The sequence below is a fragment of the Bacillus rossius genome, assembly GCF_032445375.1.
Source record: "Bacillus rossius redtenbacheri isolate Brsri chromosome 9 unlocalized genomic scaffold, Brsri_v3 Brsri_v3_scf9_1, whole genome shotgun sequence".
NCBI classification, from domain to species: Eukaryota; Metazoa; Arthropoda; class Insecta; order Phasmatodea; family Bacillidae; genus Bacillus; species Bacillus rossius.
Window position 1 is genome coordinate 4511479 of NW_026962012.1, and position 21564 is coordinate 4533042.

Consider the following 21564-nt stretch of genomic DNA (forward strand, 5'->3'; position numbering starts at 1 on the left):
TGGATGATTAAAAGATACTGTTAAAATTTTTCACTTTAAAATTACGAACTCTGGTTGTAAATTATTCAGGGATCTTTTTAAATGTCCAAATATATAATCTAGGTAACGAGCAATTCATGTGTTCTCATGATGTTCATGTTGCAAAAACTTATAAAAGGAATTTCGGACACGAAATTTAAAGTAGATTTCTTTAAAATAATGCCTACCGTATTAAATATTTTCATCAATTAAATATTCGCTTTTCTAGTACGTACCAAGTTGCTAGACTCAAATCACACACTTATTTTCTGCGCCCGCCGCTATAATTCGCTGCCTGAATAGTAAACGTTGCTTGCTAACGTCCCCCCCCCCCCCAGATGGCAGCACGAAACAAACGGAAATTTTAAATTATTAGAAACGGTTCCGATATAAAGCGTAAAAGACTTTTAAAAAAATCCTAAGACCCGGCTTTGGACCTGATTTTCGACAAGGAATTTTACTAAAATACTGTCTATCTCGTTAAAAATTTATCAAACAGTTAATACTTCAAAGTTTACGCTCAAATTAGTGGTTGTTTTCTATATAATTACTAAAATATTAACCTGAAACATTTTAAAACACATAATATAACGCTTAAGAATATATTTGTATACTTGTTTTTGCTTAAACAACTGAAATAAGTCTGTAAATAATTACCACAAAAAAAACCTAAACATTATTGAACTGATTCAATAATATTATAATAAAATATTATGTTATTAAACAGTAAAAAACATTTTCCAGTGACTAGATTCGAACCACCGTCACTTGAGTTTAACAAGCGTTCGCTCCACCACTGTACTACCTTTTTTTAAAAAAAAAAAAAAAAAAAATGGGTGGCACACAAGCAAGTCTTGACAGTCACCAGTGTGCCAATCATCTCACCCCCTTTACGTTCCATTTTCACGAATTTACTCCTATTAAATGCAGTATACCGAGAGATAAGATATTTAAACATCAAAAGTTATATTTTAAAACTATCTATAATATTTTAATGATAAAATGTATAAATTCCAAATTTCCACGTGAAAAATTCAATGTCAAATGTAAGTGTCTTTAAAAGATAAATACATCCGCGATCTCGGCACCTTGGCCGTTCTGCTGGTGCCAGGGAAGGAGAAGGTAGCGCAGGGCCGTGATTGGCTGGTGGACGGGAGAGGGGGTGAGCCCAGTCCGGCGGCGGGGAGGAGGAAATCAGGTTCGTCGGTGAAGGAGGCGCTACGACAGGTACTCGCGATGTGTTATTAATATCATTAGGTGCAAGTATTTTTTTTGCTAAAAAAAAACCTGATCGCTCATTGGACTGCAACGAGGTGTGCTTGGGATAGCGAGTGTTCCCTTGTAACTGGCGGCCGTCTGCAAGAGAAGCAATTACGCCTATTTGGCCGGGCCATTCAGGACGCGTTTGCTTCCGCACTGGATGGCTGTGTTTGTTGTGCTGACAGTACACATGTACCTGAAATAAACCCAGCCAACCACGAAACACACACTATAGGTATATGATAACTAAGGCCATGTATTTTTTTTGCGAAAAGTTTTCCAGACCAGCTGTCAGTTAAATCTTTCTCTCATCATACACACATATGTAAATACACACAGACGTATCGGCAAGCTTCGCCCGTTACCCGCGCCTACGTGTGGCGGCGGGCCAGGCAGTTGACTGACGTGGAAAACCCCGACGAACGAAACAGTATCCCTGTAGCGATGACGGACTGAGTACATTGATAGTAAGATACTTCTAGAAATGAACTTCGGATTAAGTAAAATATTCGAGTGTGTAAGTTCTGGACTCCGGTAGCAGCCGCGCGTATCCCAGTTTTCGTGGTGAAAAATAAAAACTATTTTATTAATTTATTTATTTAATTATTTTCCGTCCTCCCGAATTGCGTCTACGTTGAAGTGAAGCCTTACAAATGTACTAATCGAGATTTTTTGACGTGATAACGTCTTATAAATCAATGAACGCCGGCTGCACGCACGAAAAAGCATGACTCATTGTCACGTTCCACCTGAGCCGGGCGTGCAAGAACCAGCCAACCACCGTGCGAGAAAATTTTCTATAATATCAAACAGGTTAAGGCGGGCTTTTCAAAAGCAGCAATTTAAAACAATTTATTGACATTGACTTGATTTCAGTTTATTTCTACAACTAATTGTTCGTGATAATATTTAAACAAATTATTTACATTAAATTTGCAAAAACTGTAAATAATATTTGAAAATTAAAAAGTATGCAATTTTTCATCAATGTTTTCTTATGACGTTATCACGTAAAATTAACGTCCGTAAACCGACTTCAGACAACGCCCCCCCCCCCCTTTTTTTTAAAAAAAAAAATAGGTGGTATTTAATTTATCATAATTTGCATTTATAAGTGCTGTCAGTACTAAGAAATTAAAGAAAATTCATGTACATTTGAGCGAAGAATGCGCCTAAAAAAATAAAGGGTTTTTTTTCTTCATAGTCTTAAGTTACTGGGTCTTCGTTGAAACTGCACAGTATTAGGACTTCTTCGTTCGTGTTCCGTTGTTAACAAGGTGCAGACGGAAGCAAGAAGAGTGTTGTTGCTGTAGACTTATTATTTATATGTGTAACATCTTAGCTCTCGGTACACGGCATTTGGTAGGAGTAATTTCGTATTGAAAGGGAGTAGAATGGAACTGAAATGTGTAACCACGGTGCTGCCATCTGTGGCGGATGGCGCGAACCAAATTCTACAAAGCCAAAGGAAAGCTTTATAGTATTATATGTTAAATTTTAACAAGATAGGCAGTATCTTAATTAAATTCCTTATCGAAAATCGGGTTCAAAGCCGGGGTTGGGATTTTTTTTTTTTTAAGTATTGGAGATGTTATACAGTTTAAAATTACGCTCTGCAAATCGAATGATTCGATAGTTGACGTAGCTGCTCCGGCAGCGAATTCCAGAAACTATACGTTTAGTTGAAACCACAATTTGCGTATATTGATCACGTTCGGTATTATTTTGAAGAATTGAACTCCTGTCCTAGGTCCGAGTCTCGTATTATGAGTGAGAACGCACGCATTTGCTCGTTTCCAAGGTTAGACGTTTCACATCATTGGCGAGCACTGAAAGACGATTATCTCCAGTTGATATGAAAATGTATTTTTTTTTTTTTTTAACGCTGTAACTGACAGGATGAGCCTAAACTACTGGGGTATTATCCAGTCGCGCTCAGATGAATCGCTCTCGGTCGTGGAGCGAACGGGGGAGCTGAATTGTTGCCCTTTGGAAGGGCAGCCCTTCGGTATTTTTCTGGCAATGGTTTGTTTGTACAGCGACTGGAAGGGCAGCCCATCCAATTTCTTAAAACATGTTTCTTTAAGTGTTTAAATAATCCTGAAAACTTGCCCCTTGGAAGGGCAGCCCATCAGGATTTTTTTCTGACAGTGGTTAGTTTGTAAAGTGACCTAACCTAACCTAAACCTAGGGCTGCCCTTCCAAGGGAGAGCAATTCAGTCGCCCCGAGCGGACCGCCCCACAGAGCAGCACGGACAGGGCAGTTACGACCCCCGGGAGAGGCTGCGCCGTCGACGACACGGGGAGAGCAGGGCTCCAGTCCGGCCTGGAACGAGCCAGGCGGGAGACACTCCCCCCGCCCCGACCCTCCAGCCGAGACAGCCCCGCTGCCCCCTCGATAAATCTGGGGGTCTGCGCCGGAGGTTCGACTCCCCGACCGATCCGTCGCTGCAAGTCCCCGGCTGGAAGGACTCTAAAGACGAGACGGAGAGCTGGTGGGAGGGACCACCAAACGTCTGATCCATAACCAATAATTCCCCAGCGCGCGGCGGAAAGAGGGAAACAGAGAGAGAGAGAGAGAGAGAGGGCAAGGACCGAGAAAAGAAAAAAAGAAAATCTCCTTTCGGTCGCGGCATCCGGGGAAACAAGTATCGGCAAAGCCGCAGGGGGCGCGCAAGGACTCGGCAGACGCCGCCGGCCCATCGGAAAACTGAAATCTCGAAAGCGGAGACAAAAAACAAAAGTAACGGACCGATGGGCGAACGTCCACATCATCGTCCTCGCCCGGGTACGTCCGTGTCGAGGTCGGCGGAGAGCAGAACTGCTTCTCGTCGGGACGACACAGGGGTGTGCAACAGCCAAGACTGCCACAGCGGGTCTCGCAGTGCGGAGGCTTTGCACAGAAATAAATTGTACTTTACGAAGGATTTCTTTGGAAATCAGTTGCGAAGAAATAAGTTGTCCGTAATACTACAAGAAAGGTACTGTATTTTTGGAAAAACACATTGCTGTGGTTATTTTTGCATATATGTATATATAATATTTTTTTTCGAGATAATAGGTACTGAGTGTTTCTTATGAAAATTGGCGTATAATTTCATATGTTACGATATTTAATTCAAGTATATCTTTTTTACTAACCTGGAAAAGGTAATCGATTATTAAATAATTGGGTTTTATTTTGTTGTATCTTACTTAAGTTGTATCTTACTTATGTGATATATATTTATTTATTTGTGTGTGTGTGTCTGTGTGTGTGTGGTATTAGCGTTTCATAAACGACGATGTAATTACAAGAGACCAGAAAATTTAGCGGATTTACTATACGAACATCCTATATTGAAATACGTAACTTATTATTTTTGGTGCTGACCTTGCTGTTGGCTCAAATATTATCCGGGGGTCTCTGAGCCAATGAGATACCCTCAACCAAATAAGTGAAACTTTCTCACAGGTTAGCAGTCAAGAAAGGTGCAATTCGCTTGGAACACAGAAAATAAATTTTCTGTACTTTTTAGAAAAGATTCCTTTGGAAATCAGTTGCCGAGAAACAGTTTGTAATACTACAAGAAAGATATTTGTAACTTTGTACAACACATGGCTATGGTTATTTCTGCATATATGAACTACGTTTTTCGAGATAATATTGAGTATTTATTACGAAAATTGGTGCATAAAACTTTATATTTTAATTGATGTTTAATCTAAACATAATTTTTTATTAAACATTGGAAAATATAATAAAATTTTCAATAACTGGATTTTATTTTGTTTCATGCTTATTATGTGCGCAGTTAATACTGGAAAGCTACTCAGGGAACGGTTTACAAATAATTTTAACTACTGGAGGTACTGGGACAACACATGGCATATTTTGTAGTGATGCAGTTTTTTCATGTACATGATGAAATTTACAAATATAAGTAATTTTACACGAATGTTTCTGTTCCATTAACAATAATAAATTATTCTTGAATGAAACATCAAAAAAAAAAAAAATATGTGCCAATTTTCGTAATAAATTGTCAGTAATTCTGTCAGTATTTTGATAAAAATTCCTTGTCAAAAAGTAGGTTCACAAACAGGGTTGGTTTTTTTTTTTCAAATCCTTTTTTAGCTTTTATCGGAGCCATTTTTCATTATACAGTTTAAAATTTCGCTCTGCAAATCGAATGATTCAACTTTCGACGTAGCTGCTCCGGCAGCGTATTCTAGCGGCGGGTGCGGAAACTACGCGAGATTCGCGCCCAGGAATGTAGTAGAAAACACTATTTGCATGTATTTATCAAGCTCGTCATTATTTCAACGAATTCTTCGTTAAGGGGATTGGTGCACCAGCATCGTATTAAAAAAAACAATATATTTGTTAATGATTCAGCTTCTAGAGAAGATTTGAACCATTCTGGTGTAAAATTATTTTTTTTATTTTTTTATTTTAATTAAGTTATTGCTGATTTTCGGGAATTTCTTTAATTCAAGCTTTATTAATAAACTATAAAGAATTCAGTGGTAAAACTTTCGCAGATAAATTTTCAGACACGGGAGATATGACTGTGACCATTATTTTATCTGTAATCATTATTAATTTAACGTATTTACAATTTGAATTTTAATAAATGAGCTGCTACGAAATTGCGTGATATTCATTTGCGAATTTAATAACATTCGCGTTTTCATTTGTAATTCAAACGCCAATATATCTGTCGGCTGAATGATTGACTTTATTTTAGTCTTTAGCTTATTGCAGTCGGACCTAAAGTAAAAACGTAACTGTAGAAGTTTGAGCAGCGTGCAAGCTCGGATACGAGAAATTATGGAGCGCGCTGGACAGTAGTGACACCTTGCGACAGTTTCCCGAACTGTTTGCAGCCAGTGTTTTCTCTCGTTCCCACCCTGCCTCAGCTGTCTGCTGTTTACGAAGGGGAGACGGGATTTCGCGCGAAACTGATATGAAGGTCAACGTACTCATTTTCAGTAGATAAGAGAACGTGTTTGGTCTAGCTCGGCGTATAATTGAATGGTTATTCTCTGTTATTATTTAGCACAGTGATTTAGCTAGATGTTTTTTGTTGTAAGCGTGAGATTTATTCAGGAATAAAATGCCGAAGAAACCTCCACCAAGCATAGTACACAAAAGAACAAAACTATCGAAAGCCATTAGAGCGCTTAGAAAAAAGAATAAAGAAAGATAAGAGATTATTTTATTATAGCTTTTTTACCATACATTTATTTTTCAGAGTTGCGTATGTACAACGCGATGGACGCGATGCGACAACATAAAGATGTGTAAAATTGTAAACATGCTTTTTTTTTTTCCAGCAATGCGTGAACCATTCATAAACTATACTCAACATGTATCCGTATGATTACGTTTGAATTTTTTTTATGACAGGCATCAATGTTAACAAGTTTATTAAGCCACAATATACTTTTTTTCAGAAAAATAAGTGTAGCAGAAAACACTCAACATAGTCTCACACAAAATCAGTTTACATGAATGCAGTTTTAAGAAGTAAGCTACGTAAATAATAGTTAAACATTATTTAATATATGCTGGTAACGTTTCCAAAGTATCAGCTTCGCCTTCATTCACGAACAATATTCGTGGCCTTATTTATTTATTTTGCTGGCGTTTCGTTGGTGACTGTTAGGACTGCAAAATTAGTAAACATTTTTCACCCTATCCTGAGTTAAATCTAAGTGTGCGCGGTTAGATGAGGACCAGATGTGTATCATGCTTACGCCTTTACACTCTACTCAGGGGTGCCCACAAGGGGGGGTAACGACGCAGACTGCGTCATTAATATTTCAGGGGGGGGGGGGTTAAAAGACGAGAAAAATGTATATATTATTTACATAATTATAGCTTCTAATGTGAAAATACGATTCTGGTGCTTTGATAAATGAAAGGGATCTTGTAAATCAAATTGGCAACCCCGCACTTTCCTCAAAAAAAGCAGTTTGGCATCTGTCGGTTCAGGATGGAAATATTACCTGATATTACCAAAACTATTATTAGAAAATCAGTTTTAATTAATGCAAAATGTGATAAAATATAATACTAAAAAAGTATAATATTATAAAATAATTGAGTAAATCATTTAGAAAATGGCATAAAAAAATTCGGGGGGGGGGGCATAATTAGTTTGGGGGGGGGGGGGAGTCATAGTGTTTGGGGGGGGGGGGGGAGAGGTGGGCACCTCTGCTCTACTCATGCGGGTATTAACCATGCGCGTAAGGGCGTGTTGTTAATGACCTGTACGATAGTCAATCCTCTACGGACTCGAAAAATGTCACCTGCTCATTGGCTACTTGACTTGTGACAACTGTTTGTTATAATGCCTGTGATTCATCGTTGATTTTGTTGAGGAGTTTTCAGGGATTCAGAGCCTCCCATTTAACTGTGGCCGAATTGAAGAAGCAGTACAAATGTTACATGCCACGCTTGAATTCATAGCGAATGGAAACCACAAATATTTACTGATGTAGTGGTTGGTAAAAAAAAATATTCGTATCGCGTCCATCGCTTCGCGCCATGGTGGCTCCTATATTATATGGATTTACAAAATATAACGATTCACTTACGACACTTAAGATAAGGTGTGTAGGATTTTAAGAATTCACTTGAATTAATATTTAAGAACATATTTCAGGATAACTTGTGAAGACGCTCGTACAGACGGCACCGGTTGTGATGACTCATTGTTAGGGACACCTGTATTTCGAGAATACATTTCGTGTCAAGGTATTTCACAAAATACTGTAGCTTTTCTCCTGTGGTTATTGGCTGAGAGCGGTGAGAGGTGTCGTCCCGCTCTTGACGAGGCCAATGAGAATGTGGTCACAGTACTGCTGCACCCTCACAATTTGCCTTTCCTCTTATAAAAAGCTACAGTATTTTGTGAAATACCTTGACACGAAATGTATTCGCGAAATACAGGTGTCCCTACTCATTGTTACCAGAGCAGGGGCCATCTCGTGTACACGAAGTGGCATGCGAAACCTCAACACAACTCGAAAATCAGTGAGTGTTACATTGAAATGTGTCCGCTACAAATGTTCAGGAATTATAATTTTGAAATCGAGTAGAAATATTCCTGCAATTAGCATTAGGTATATTTTAATAGACATTGAAAGCGAATCATTAAGTAGCTTCAAAATCCAAATACCGGAATACAGATAGTCTGTAACAATACAGACCTCACCGACTAGATATGGTCCAGATTGTTAATACTAACACATTTGAAAAAAAACTGACTAGTTAATGAATATGTTGAAATTTTGTAAACCTGTTACTTAAGATGATTGGTGATGTAATAATGTCTCTTGGAAACTACATAAGATTTTAACTGCTTTTATTTCTCCATAAATTCGCAAATCACCATGGCGGCCAATTTACGATCACGATTTAGTTCTTAAATTTTAAATTAGTTTATTTGTTGAGAGCCTGGTACAATGTATCTGACCACTAAAGCGATCCGAGCCGCGTAGTGTATACTACTGCGAGGTTGCAGAAGTAGGCTCGGGTCGGGACGAATTTCGCTGTGAAGAAACAAAGGTTTTTAATACATAGAAAATTATCCCAAAGCCGAAATTTGTACAGTAGTATAATGAACATTTCTTAGTAACACGTCAAAAGTGTAAGTACTGCCGCAAACCTTGTGTGTCACACCGAAAACGAGTAGTTAATTCCAAAATTAAATTTTTTTGCAACGATCCACAATAATGGATATTGCAAATGCAGTTTATGGAATAGACCTCAGTATGGAACCCAAAATAATCTAGAAACATTGCCCTATCTGAGGATAGTGATAAAAAGCACAAAGTTTAACATGTTTCTATAAAATAGACCTTTTAAATCATTAAAGTTAACGAATTCACTTTCATTCAATTTTAAGGAAATATAAATACATCTTACATAAACTTAAAGAGCCCAACGTGGAAATCGCTTAAAGTAATCGTTGTTGCATATTTATTCATCTTTAAATTGGTATATTTTTTAAGTGTCTCATACAATTAGTCTGACCACTAAAGCGATCCGAGCCGCGTAGTGTATACTACTGCGAGGTTGTCGAAGTAGGTTCGGGTCGAGACGAATTTCGCTGTTAAGAAACAAAAATTTTTAATACATGGAAAATTATCCCAAAGAAAAATTTTTTTACAGTAGTAGAATGAACATTTCTTAGTAACACGTCAAAAGTTTACCGATGAAACCTTGTGATCACACCAATAAATGAGCAGTTGAGTCCTTAATGATAATTTCTACAATGATCCACAAAAATGTTTCGTAAATTTAATAACTTTAATACTTTTTTAAGTCGGTTCTCATTATGGCACCAAAGTTATATAAAATAATGTCCTACATGGTAACTGTGATAAACACCTCAAAGTTAAAACGTCCTATTATTAAATTGGTAATTTTAATTGTTAAAAGGTAAGAAATAAATATATTTTTTTATAGAAATTTGACTACATGTTACATAAATATGTTGAGCGTAACGTCAAAATCACTTCATAAATATTGTCTGTGTTTTTTTTTTAAGGTTTAAATGTGTATATTTTGAGTGTCTGGTACAATAGTCTGACCACTGATGTATTTCAAGCTGCGTAGTGTGTGGTGCAGCAGTGTTAAAGTCGCTCGTGCTGGGACGTTTTTTGCTCCAGAAAACTAAGGTTTTTAATGTATGGTAATTCCAGACTGAATTTTACTCTGAAAGAATAAAAGTTTCCTAACTGCAAGTGATTTTTGCTGCAAACGTAGATAAAAATCTTCCAGGATGCAATTTGCTTAGGTAAAAATGTTAGTATGATCGACTCTTTAATTTCTAAATTATAAATAAATAACAACAATAGAACTTCCCGGAAAGTTGTGATAAACTGACGATATTGCGCGAGTAGCAGACCCGTACGTGACTACAGGGAAAGGCTATTTTCCTTGACCGTTAGGATTTCTGGGACGAACACCCTCTCACAGCTGGGGTCATAAAATACGGTCAAACTCTTGCAAAAACATCCACCAACGCTCTTTGCCACTAGCAATTCAACGAAGTAAGCTAGGCGCAGCACTCCAATGAATTAACTTAGAAAAAAAATTACTAAATATGTAATTCTATCAATACATTTTACAACACAACTTATGTATTATTTATTTTCTGGAAAAAAATAATATTATCATCCGAATTATGTTATAAAAGTGACAAAACTCAACAAGCACATTAACGGTGTATCGTTTTCTTCAATTGTTATATAGTAAAATAATTTCATACAATTAAATATATATATATATATATTATAATATAGGCTACATTAAAATTTTGCACAGTTCTGATCTAAAATAATATAATGTATTAGAAATAAAAAATAATTTTTAATAATAAAATTTTTGTAACAAAATACGAACACACATATATAAAATCAGAGGTCCTCTAGAATTTTGATTTACAAGTTCCAAGCAGAAATTGTTTATTGTTAATTTTATTGTATCAAAAATCATTCATATATAAAAAAATAATATGTATATCTCAATAGATGTAACATGAATACACCCTATCATATGCATTAAATATATTTTAAGTAATCCTTAAATAAGACCAAGTTTATTGAGTGTCGCAGTACGCAGCGTGTTTCAAAGCCCGCCGGCCGTGAAAGATCAGTACGGCCGCAGTACACTGCAACGCTCGGGCAGCTTTAATGAGGCAACTAAATATGCTAGACTCTTTATAAATATACTATATTAAAGCTAAAAGTATAATTAAAAACATGTATTTAGACATTTTTTCGCATTGGGCTCTTCAAATCGGTGTAAATCGTATTTTTATCTGGGTGGCAAAGATAAAAAAAAAAATGTCGTGAATTAATCGCTTTATATCATATATACTAAAAATTTAAGTTTTTTCTAACATTAATGGGTGTATTAAAGTTTCTAGATTATTTTGGTAAGTTTATGGACAGTCTAAATTAAAAACTGTATAAATGGGTAGCATTTTAATGGACTGATGCAAGTTGCTGTCACCTAGGACTTAAATGCAAATTTTCGGTGATAACGCACAAGGTCTACAGTGGTAAACTTTCGGTATGTTATTAAGCATAGTCAACTCTACCACAGTACAAAAATTCAGCTTTGGACAAATTGTTCACAGGTTGTCTTGGTTTCCTGGAGTAACACGAAAGTCTACGCGGGGAAGGGCGGCTACCTGATCCGAGAATGAAGGATAAGGCAAGATGGGAAGCGATAAGAGCTGGTTGGGTGTCCGTGTTGGAGAGAGAGATAGAGAGAGAAAGGCGATATTGTGTAAGACCTTCGAAAGATTCCCGCTAGATGGCAGGCCTCAGAGCTGCAACATTCGACAACCTCCCCTCACAGAAGCTCTCTCGCCACTAACCTGCCAAATCTCACCCGCTAGCTTATATACGTGCTGGCTGGCCATACAGTAGTAATAAACAAGCATTTATGAAACGCTTAAGCTCATTTCCAACAAATTCTGACGAATGACTGTTTTTTGTCCTGCACCAATCCCCTTAAGTCTCGTGTTCGAGTTTCGTATCATGAATGTACTTGCAACATGAGGACATATGAATTTGATCGTCACCGAGGTTGGATGTTACACGTCTCAGGCAAGTACTTAAAGGCTTGTTCACGTGTTTTCTTCTTTTTTTTGCGTAGTTATTATTATATTCAAAGGATTTTTATTTTTACGTAAATCGTTATACACTATACTCAAGAGATTTATTTTCTGTATCTTCATCACATTCCACATATTGTATCTATTGGTAGGGACACCTGTATTTCGCGAATACATTTCGTGTCAAGGTATGTCACAAAACACTGTAACTTTTTCTTAGAGTAATGGCGAATCGTGTGCGTGCAGCAGTACGGTATCCACATTCCCATTGGCCCCGTCAAGTGCGGGAAAACACCTCTCGCCGACCACAGCCAATAACTACAAGAAAAAAAACTACGGTGTTTTGCGATGTACCTTGACACGAAATGTATTCACATCTATTGGTTATTATACAATTAAAATATTTTATTAAAAATGTTGAAAAAAAATTATATTAATACATAAAATGTGTACAAACCTTAGGATAATTTTAAAAAAAAATTATATACGGCCCTTTAAAAGAGCGAATTTCACCACTACTGCTACAGGATTTGGTCGAATTCTTCACCCGACATCCCTGTTCTAATATACAGTCGCATGTTATCGTCTCGAAGATGTCGGGACCGGTAGGTATGTTGGAACACGCATCCTCAGGAGCGCATCATCCCGCTCTATTTCCCGTCTCCATCACCGCGCCTCCGAGATCACGGGCGCCCGCAGCCCTGCTCGACGTCACTCCGCCGGCCCGGGTCATCTTCCCGTTCACGACCCAATTAACTCGCCGGAATTAACTCCGGTGATTGCGTGAGCGTCGAGAAGGGTGTACATGGGGAGGGGGGGGGGGGCAGCCGCCGTGCAGCGACCCGCGCCACTGGTCCGAGCCTCGGGAGCGGGAAGTAGAACTGACCCCGATTCATGATGACTTCGAGAAGCTGCGCTCCTGGTGGATGACTTGATGTAAGTTTTTGGACATACGCCATTGTTAAGCACTTTTTTTGTAGAAGAAAACTAAAACCATATTCCTGTTACGGAATATTTTGTGGTGTTTATATCCTGTTGACAACAGCAATTTTTGCTTAATTTGCGTTTTTTGTCTTTTTGGTATTTTTATTATTTTTTAGTTTTTAGTTTTCTTCTACAGAAAAAGTGCTTAGCAATGGCGTATGTCCAAAAACTTACATCAAGTCATGCACTCCCATTGCACAAATCTTTCAAAGATAATTCCTGGTGGATGGTGCAACGGTAACACGTTGTGCTCGCATTCGAGAGGACCCAGGCTAGAAGCCTGCTTCAATATTTCCTCATCATAAAGAAAAATTATGGGAAAGTGTTCCCAAAATTTCCCTGCGTTGCCTGTGTTTTTTTTTGTTCAATGTGCACCGTCTGTAATGACCAAGAATCAGGAAAAAAAAAAAAGCATTCGCGGGTCAGTGACCTCTAGGATACGATCTACAGTTCTCTGCGTAAACTGTAATTTATTTTGTAAACAAAAAAGAATATTCATGAAATTACATATATTATTTGTAAATTTGTACACTTACATAAAAAAATCTGTATCACTATAAAATAGTGTTCGCAGTAATACTGGGTTCAGATACTTACCCGTCCATTTATGCTTCGAGTTGTTTCAGTACCTCGAATAGTTAAAGTTATTTGTGAACCGCTCCCTGAATACCTCTCCAGGATTCTCTGCGCACGTCAATAAGCATGATGAAACAAAAAAAGTCAAATTGTTGAATATTTGATTACATTTTCCAAGGTTAAAAAAATTAATGCTTAAATGAAACATAAATTAAAATATAAAGTTATGCGCCAATTTTCGTAAGAAATAATAAGTATTATATCGAAAAGTGTTTAATATATGCAGAAATAACCATAGTCTGTGTTGTACAAAGTTACAATATCTGTCTTGTAGTATTACTAACTATTTCTCGGCAACTGATTTCCATAGGAATATTTTCTGTGTATCCGAGCGAATTGCACCTTTCATTGGCTGCTAGCATGTGAGCAAGTTTCACTTATTTGGTTGAGGGTATCTCATTGGCTCAGAGACCTCCGGATGTGAGCCAAACTGTGCTATGCAAAGATGAGGTTTTTACTTTTGTGTGTGTAGCTAATTAGTATTGATATAACTGGTGTTCCAGAAACTAAGTATACTAAATGTTTTTTATGGGTGACGTTACACGTTGTGAATTTTAAAGTCCACCACCGCATTCAATTAGAATTAACTAATGATTTAAGTGATAATATGTACACAATTTTATTCCTGATCACATTTATAAGGAAGACCAGTTATTTATTAGCTACATTTGAAAAATAAATATGTAGAATGTGCTAGTCGTGGGTAGAAGAAAGTCTAGCTGAGAACAACAGGATATCATAAGAGTTGTGTCGAACTGATTCGGGGACTGGTGAATTGTAACTACAAGTTTAAGTAGAATTTTCGTTCGACTACCGTAGAAAAATTGCGAATTCATTTTCTATTTCATTTAAATTATGTGGAGCAGCAATCACTGTTCAAACCAAAGACAGTAACTCTGAAACCTGTGTTCAGGATTTCGAAGCTTCGAGAGACTGATGGGTATTAGTTTACGTCCGTCAGCGCAGCAACAGGCGGTAATCCTTGTAAAACCCACCGTGGAACTGCGTCACATTAACACTGTTTGCACATCTCTTTCATATGCGATCATTTAACGCGAGGATAAGCTTACGGCCATAAGCTAATAAAAACCCGCGCTTCGATTATATCAGCGTGTTGAAAGCGACATTGGAGTGGACTCTCTCATCAGCTTTTAGTCAGGACTAATTAATTCCTGACTTAAGTTCGATTTGTCCGTTCGTACAGTATAAACTACGTTAACTGGAACTGGAGAATTCTTCCGAAACAAAATTTATTCACCTTATCATCATTTGTTATTAAACACACGTGTTTTACTCGCAAAAGTTAAGTATCACCTAGGTGATAGCACGTTTGAGCTGATAAGGTTTATTATGCTGTTCATACCATCGTGTTCAACGAAATTCGTTAGGAGCTCACTGAAAGGTCACGTGTTTGATTTATAAATTATATTTAAGGTTTATACAAGGTTATATTTTCGAGGCAACTGGTAGTTGCGGCTTACCCTAACTCCATTTTGCAAAAATTATGCATGTCGTAGAGCTTTTTTTAGTTCTCAAAATTAAAAAAAATCCCAAATTCAATGCAATCTTAATAATTTTTTTTTATTAAGTAGTAAGGATGAAAACTTCAAAGGCGATAAACGAACGGTCAATTCAAAACGGTTAAAGACCTTAGTTAATGCTAGGGTTGAGATATAAATTGGCCTTCAAGTTTATAAGACCCATTAACTCAACATTAACTACGTTAATAAAACCCTTCATGTACAAAACAAAAAATTTTATACTAAAAAATAATTTAGGCAACAGCCCCATTAATGAGACACGACCTGGGCGTGTGCTAGTTCGGCTTCAAGACAGCTGACTGCGCCACACAGTTGAACAGCACGTGATAAGACGGAGGAAGAGTTGGCTTGAAGCGGAGCAGATGTCGCTGTGGAGACGAATGGAAGATAGCGGGGAAGCATGTGTTGCTGAATGGGGGAGGACGAAAATAAATAAATGCTCGCGTCGATTCGGGGCCACCTTGGAATTCGATAGGCGAGCGCCGAGCATCGGAACTGGCGGAAATCCAGGGGTGGATCAGGTCAGCCAACCTTGATCCACGGGGCCGTGGCAACGTGGCTTTCCCTCATTCCTCGGTTTCAACTGGCCGGCTTCCCGCTGTGGCGACGTTCATTTATACGCTGCGATCTGTGGAACGAGAATTATTTTTTGATGTGTAAACATCTTACCACTCGGTATTACGGAAATGTGTAGGTGTAATTTCGTGAATGAAATGGAAGTTACATGAAACGGAAATGTGTAACAACCACGGTGCGGCCATCTGTGGCGGATGATGTGAACCAAACTTCACAGAATCAAAGGGAAACTTTATGGTATTAACTATTTGATATATTTGAACAAGATGGGGCGGTATTTTTTAATAATATTCTTTGTCGAAAATCAAGTCCAAATAGGGGTTTAGTATTTTTTCAAGACTTTTTCGCTTTTGTTGCAGCTGTTTCATTATATAGTTTAACCTTTCGCTCTGCAAATCAAATGATTCGATATTCGACGTAGCTGCTCCGGCAGCGAATTCTAGCGGTGGGTGCGGAAACTGCGTGTGATTAACTCATGAAATGTAATTGAAAAAAATACAATTTAAGTATATTTATCATCCTCGGCATTATTTTAAAATATTCTACTTTAAATTTCGTATGAAATTGTCGTACTATAAGTGTATTTGCAACATGAGAACACGTGACTTTGCTCGTTACCGAGGTTACATGTTTACACATCAATTACGAGTACTGAAAGACTCGCTCACATTTAATTTATGTATTGTGAAATTCTGTCCTCGGGCATACACGCTTTTTTTGTTATTGGTTAATTTATTACGATAATGTTGTTCGGGTGCTTAATTATGGGGGTTATATCATATCTCCATCCTATAAATAAATTTAAAAAAAAATTATTTATCTTTCTCATGTTGATTGCTGACGTACCTGACATTCGAATCTACAGACCATCGCACAACAGTTTGTTTGGTGACGTTAAGTAGAACAATGTCTGTACCTACAAGACACGCTGCTAGATTATTCCTCTTGGTTTCCAATTTTCAGCTGGGGGAGGAGCAGGTATTAACGTCGGATGTAGATAAAAAAAATCCATTGTCAAAATAGAACACAATGTGTCAGTAAACTGTACAAACATATTGGAATAAAACTATACCAAGCAAGAAAACGTATACGATCGCTGTTAACAGCAAAAGTTTTCCGAACTGGCTTAACAAGAGATCAGTCTGTATTACAAAATAACAACAGTACTAATTCCAGGTTTCACGAACTGTCATATCAATATCACAACAAAACTAATCCCAATACATCAATTTTTTTCAAATTGTGATCCTGCGTTTTAAAATATTTCTAAAATTTTTAAATTAAGTTTTTGTATAAAATTATTTGGCTCGACTTGCCGCTTTGTTGGTAACTTCATGCAGTCAACCTTCGTGGACTGGTGTGAGTATAATTACAGTTTTAGTTGTCTGTTTGTGAAGTTTATTATATCATCCCGGCGATTAGCCTATAAATTAGAAACATTTAACTATCACCAAACTCTAATAGTTTAAGACGTATCTGGAATTTTTCGTGTGTATATTAAGCTGAATTTAATGAATTACAAAAAAAAAAAATTATACAAGAATACGGCTATAAATTCATTTTAAATCCCGCTCTAACTCGCCATGTTGGTTATATCAATTTCTTGTCTTTTGATACTGTCATTCAAGAAATATTACTGTAATTTATCACGATAGATCTCTTGCGTTTTTTGCTTCGTCACAAATTATATCACCATATATTTAGTAAGTGTATTCTTATGGCAGTTGAAAGAAATAATGCAAATGTTTATTTTATAGTCGATATTAACTGCTTACAAATAAGTGAATAAATATAATAAAAATAAATCAAATTTAAAGTTGTCTCTACAATAAATAAAAAGTGTACAGCCCATAAAGTTAATAACAAAAAGTAATTTATAAAAGTGGTTCCGGCTACTCGCACCGATGCGAGTATTGAGGATGTGGTCCGCCAAATTGCATTGTGACGTCACGGCGACCATCTTGGATAACCTTGACCTTAAAAATTTGCCACAAATTGACAAAAACGACTACAAATTCGTCAAAATTTGCCGAACATTCGTTAAATGAATAAATTTCCAGTTTTTAGGAAAACACTTTCGCCAAATCTCCAAACAATCTGAACAGTAAAAAGTTAAATTTTCGAGGAAAAAATTTCCGTTTTGAGGGAACATTTCCGGATTTATTCCCCAAAAAATCTCAAAGACTTGAAATGTTCCCAGAGAAGCTTAAAATTCTCATTTAAATTTTCTACAGAAACAAAATCAGAAAGAATCGTAGATTACCATAAGAGTGTGAGGTGTGTAGAAATCCCATAATGAGTTTTTTGTTACATATTACAGATACAAAATCAGAAACAATCGTAGCGATTCAAGATTTCTGTTTCTAACTTTATAAAGGTTGTTACTCTCTGGTATCAATAAACTGACTTCATTATGTAACCGCCATGAATAGTTTTTTAATTACTTCTCGCGGGCGGCTGCAAAGAAGTAACAAGTCACCACAAACAGTTAATGCTATCGACGATACAAATTAATTGCCTAGTAGTTTTGGCCAACCACGATCAGCACCTGTTATATCCAACACCAACAAGTTAATCAGATAGTGTGCATATTTGGTGTTTGTTGAATCATGAAATAGAAATAATAAATCTGAACCGTAAGACGTGGATGTAGGTTTTAACGTCCGCCGTCACAGACACTATAGCGGATGACCCCTTGCGAGAAAAATTCGTTGCAAGTATTAAACTAGATCGTAGTCCATCGTGGCGGGAGACATAAACTATTTCTTGTCCTCTGAGTTGAAGCCACGTCTCTGGTAATGATGATGTGCCAGACGTTTCGGCACACCTTGCTGCAGCCATCTTCAAGAGCGATGTTGTTTGGCGCTCTGGAAGGTGGATGCAACAAGGCATGCCAACACGTCGAGTACACCATCATTTCCGTTGACATGACTTCAACCTAGAAGCCAAAGTAGTTCATAAAACTTATTTTTTGAAAACTTAAGTTTCTTTGTCAATATAAAATCATTCTCAACAAATGTATTGCGGCGGCTTCAAATCTGAGGTTGCAGTGCAATCAGCAGTGCGCGATTGTTCTCTCGGTGACTTGTGCCACTCTGGCTCGCTCGTCGCGGGGTAGATTGCCAAGGTCTGGAGAGGGGATGCTGGAGGAGAAGGAAGGGAAGGGATGAAGGGATGATGCGCGGCGAAGACGATGTCAGGGGAAAGAGAGCAATATCTTCCAGCTGCTGCGGCCCATATGAATCGCGGGAGTGAAAACCGCAGCCGGGTTGGAAGAACCGTGTCTCCTCTGAGACAGGAGCGCATAAAGAAGCCGCGGGGAGACACACATTCGCCGAGACGTGTCTGTTCGCCAGACAACTGTATTCGCCTTTCTTCCGCGCCGGAATGTCTCACGTGCACAAAGAACCACAAATATAACTACCACATCCACTATTTAAATTACATTTTTATACTAAACGAGGTAGGTTCCATAATTACTATGTTCCGTATGATTTAAGTGTTCACGCTCATGATTTATATTGAATACATAATCTAAATATGGTTAATTTATTTTAAAAGGTTTGATGAATCCTGCAAGGGTTTATTTAATTAGTTCAGGTACCTTAATGGAAAATATATTTTTCAACTCTAGCAATAACGGAACCACGTGGAAAACCGTTTGAACTAACCGATTGAACTAATTAACTATGTTAAACTTTTAAGTTTAGAATATCAATCATAATTGCCTATAAATTTAGGTTTATCTAAACTCATGAAAACTTCAGTTAATTAGGGTTCGAGGAAAATATAATTATTAGAGATTTATAGATAACCTTAAAAATGAACAATTCACGCCAAATATTACAAAAAAACTTGTTAATTAAAAACTGTTTACCGTGTGTATATATATGCCCTAAATGTCTAAATTCTTGCTAGAGTTAAAAAATAAATTGGCCCGTACGTTCTTGAAACTACTAAATTTACATTTATAATATTGATAACATTTTTTTATAAACGCTTACCATTTTTTATTATGAGTTCAAATTGAATAATGGAAAGTAAACCAAATTATTAAAAAATATATATTAAAGAAAACACTCGTTAAGTCAGGAACATATTATGGCAGTCAAGCTACTACCTCTCACTAAGATAAGTTTTAGTTTTTAAAGAATTTCTTCAAAATACAATTTTTAATACGCATAAAAATCTTGAAATCAGATATTTTTTTAATACTTGCATTTATACAATAGTTTAATCAAGTCGTATATTTATTTCAGTAAAATTTCTTAGGTATCGTCTATGTTCTTTGTGACAGTTTCAAATCTTCCCCATTAACTATAAGAATCGTGTCCGAGAATCTACTCTCAAGAACAAAATATAGTTTAATAGCCGTACCGAAAATGAGTAATAAAAATAATCAAAGCAGTCAAGCTAATTAGTTATGACAATATGATAACTTTTGGGTGACATATAAAAGTATTTGCAAAGATAGCCAACATTACGTATCTCACGGTGGACTTGGCCACCGTTACATGGACTGTGAACTTGGTTTCAGATGTGCAGACTTAAACACAGGGACCACACATAAGTTGACACACAGTAAATCAATAAATGAAAATGTTAAATATTAGTACAGTTCAGACAAAACGCACTGAAGCTAAGGGCAGAGAGGGAGCAAGAAAGGAAGAGAAGTGTAAACGAGAAGTTTAGACTTAAAATAAACAAAGATTCAGTGTAAGCTGGTAAAATACTGCAGCGTTCTAATGCAAAGAACATCCTATTAATTCTTCTATATCATAGTACTATTAATTTAAAGCCCATATTGTAAGTGAAAATAAAAAAAATGCTATTGGCATATAATTAAATATTTTCATCTAATAAAACAAGATAGTTTTACCAATAGTTTAACTAAGACGTAAATTAGTTTAATGTTCAGTAATAGTCAGTTTTTTTATAATGAAGCTGATAAGCCTGTACAAAACGTGAGCTTTATTAAAAATAATTAGTTAAAAATATGTATGCTGTTCCAGCGTTGTTTTGTGTAATTAGTACTAAAATAACTCCACATATATACCACTATATATATATATATATATATATATATATATATATATATATACACACACTAGATAATGCCCGGCATGCGTTGCAATGCCTCAATCAATTTTTTTTTGTAATTTTTTAAACGTATACTAAGCATCTCTCTTTATCTCTCTAATTCTCTATCTCTCTATGTATATCTCTATAACTCTCTCTATCTTTCTATTTATATCTCTATCTCTCTATATATCTTTCTAGCGGACCCGACAGACATAGTCCTGCCCAAATGTACTTTTTGTGAGATATGGATATGGCGGTAAGTATTTCTACGCTAGACATTTTGTATCTTCTCATTATACATACCCCTCCTCTTGGGCACGCCACTGCCGTTACCAAAAACCTTTCCCATGGTTACGCAGAAGGCAACAACAATGCAAAAGCCCGTTGCCATGGAGGTTAATTATCAACAATGCTTAGTTTTTTTGCTTTTAAAGCGTGTATTTTTAGTTTTTCTTAACTCAGAATCGAGATAAAATATCCAATTGTGAATCTAAACCATCCTCGAATCCCCGTGAACTCACACACAAAATTTCATCAAAATCGCGTACAAACAGACAGACAGAAAAAGTACTGTTTTATTATAGTAAGATAGATTATTCTTACATGTTCGCATCCATGCAGTATATGAAAAATCAGCATGCATAGCCCCACACCTATAACTATACGTATCTGCTGCCCACGACTTTTTCCGCATGGAATTTTGTATTATCTTGCACCATTTAGAAATTTAAACATTATAACATAACAGTTGATACAGTTGTAGTAGTTTTCTTATGTTCACAAATGATAATTTTTCTCACCTCTTTTTCAGTCTTTGCAATAAAAATATGTTACTACCTAAATTT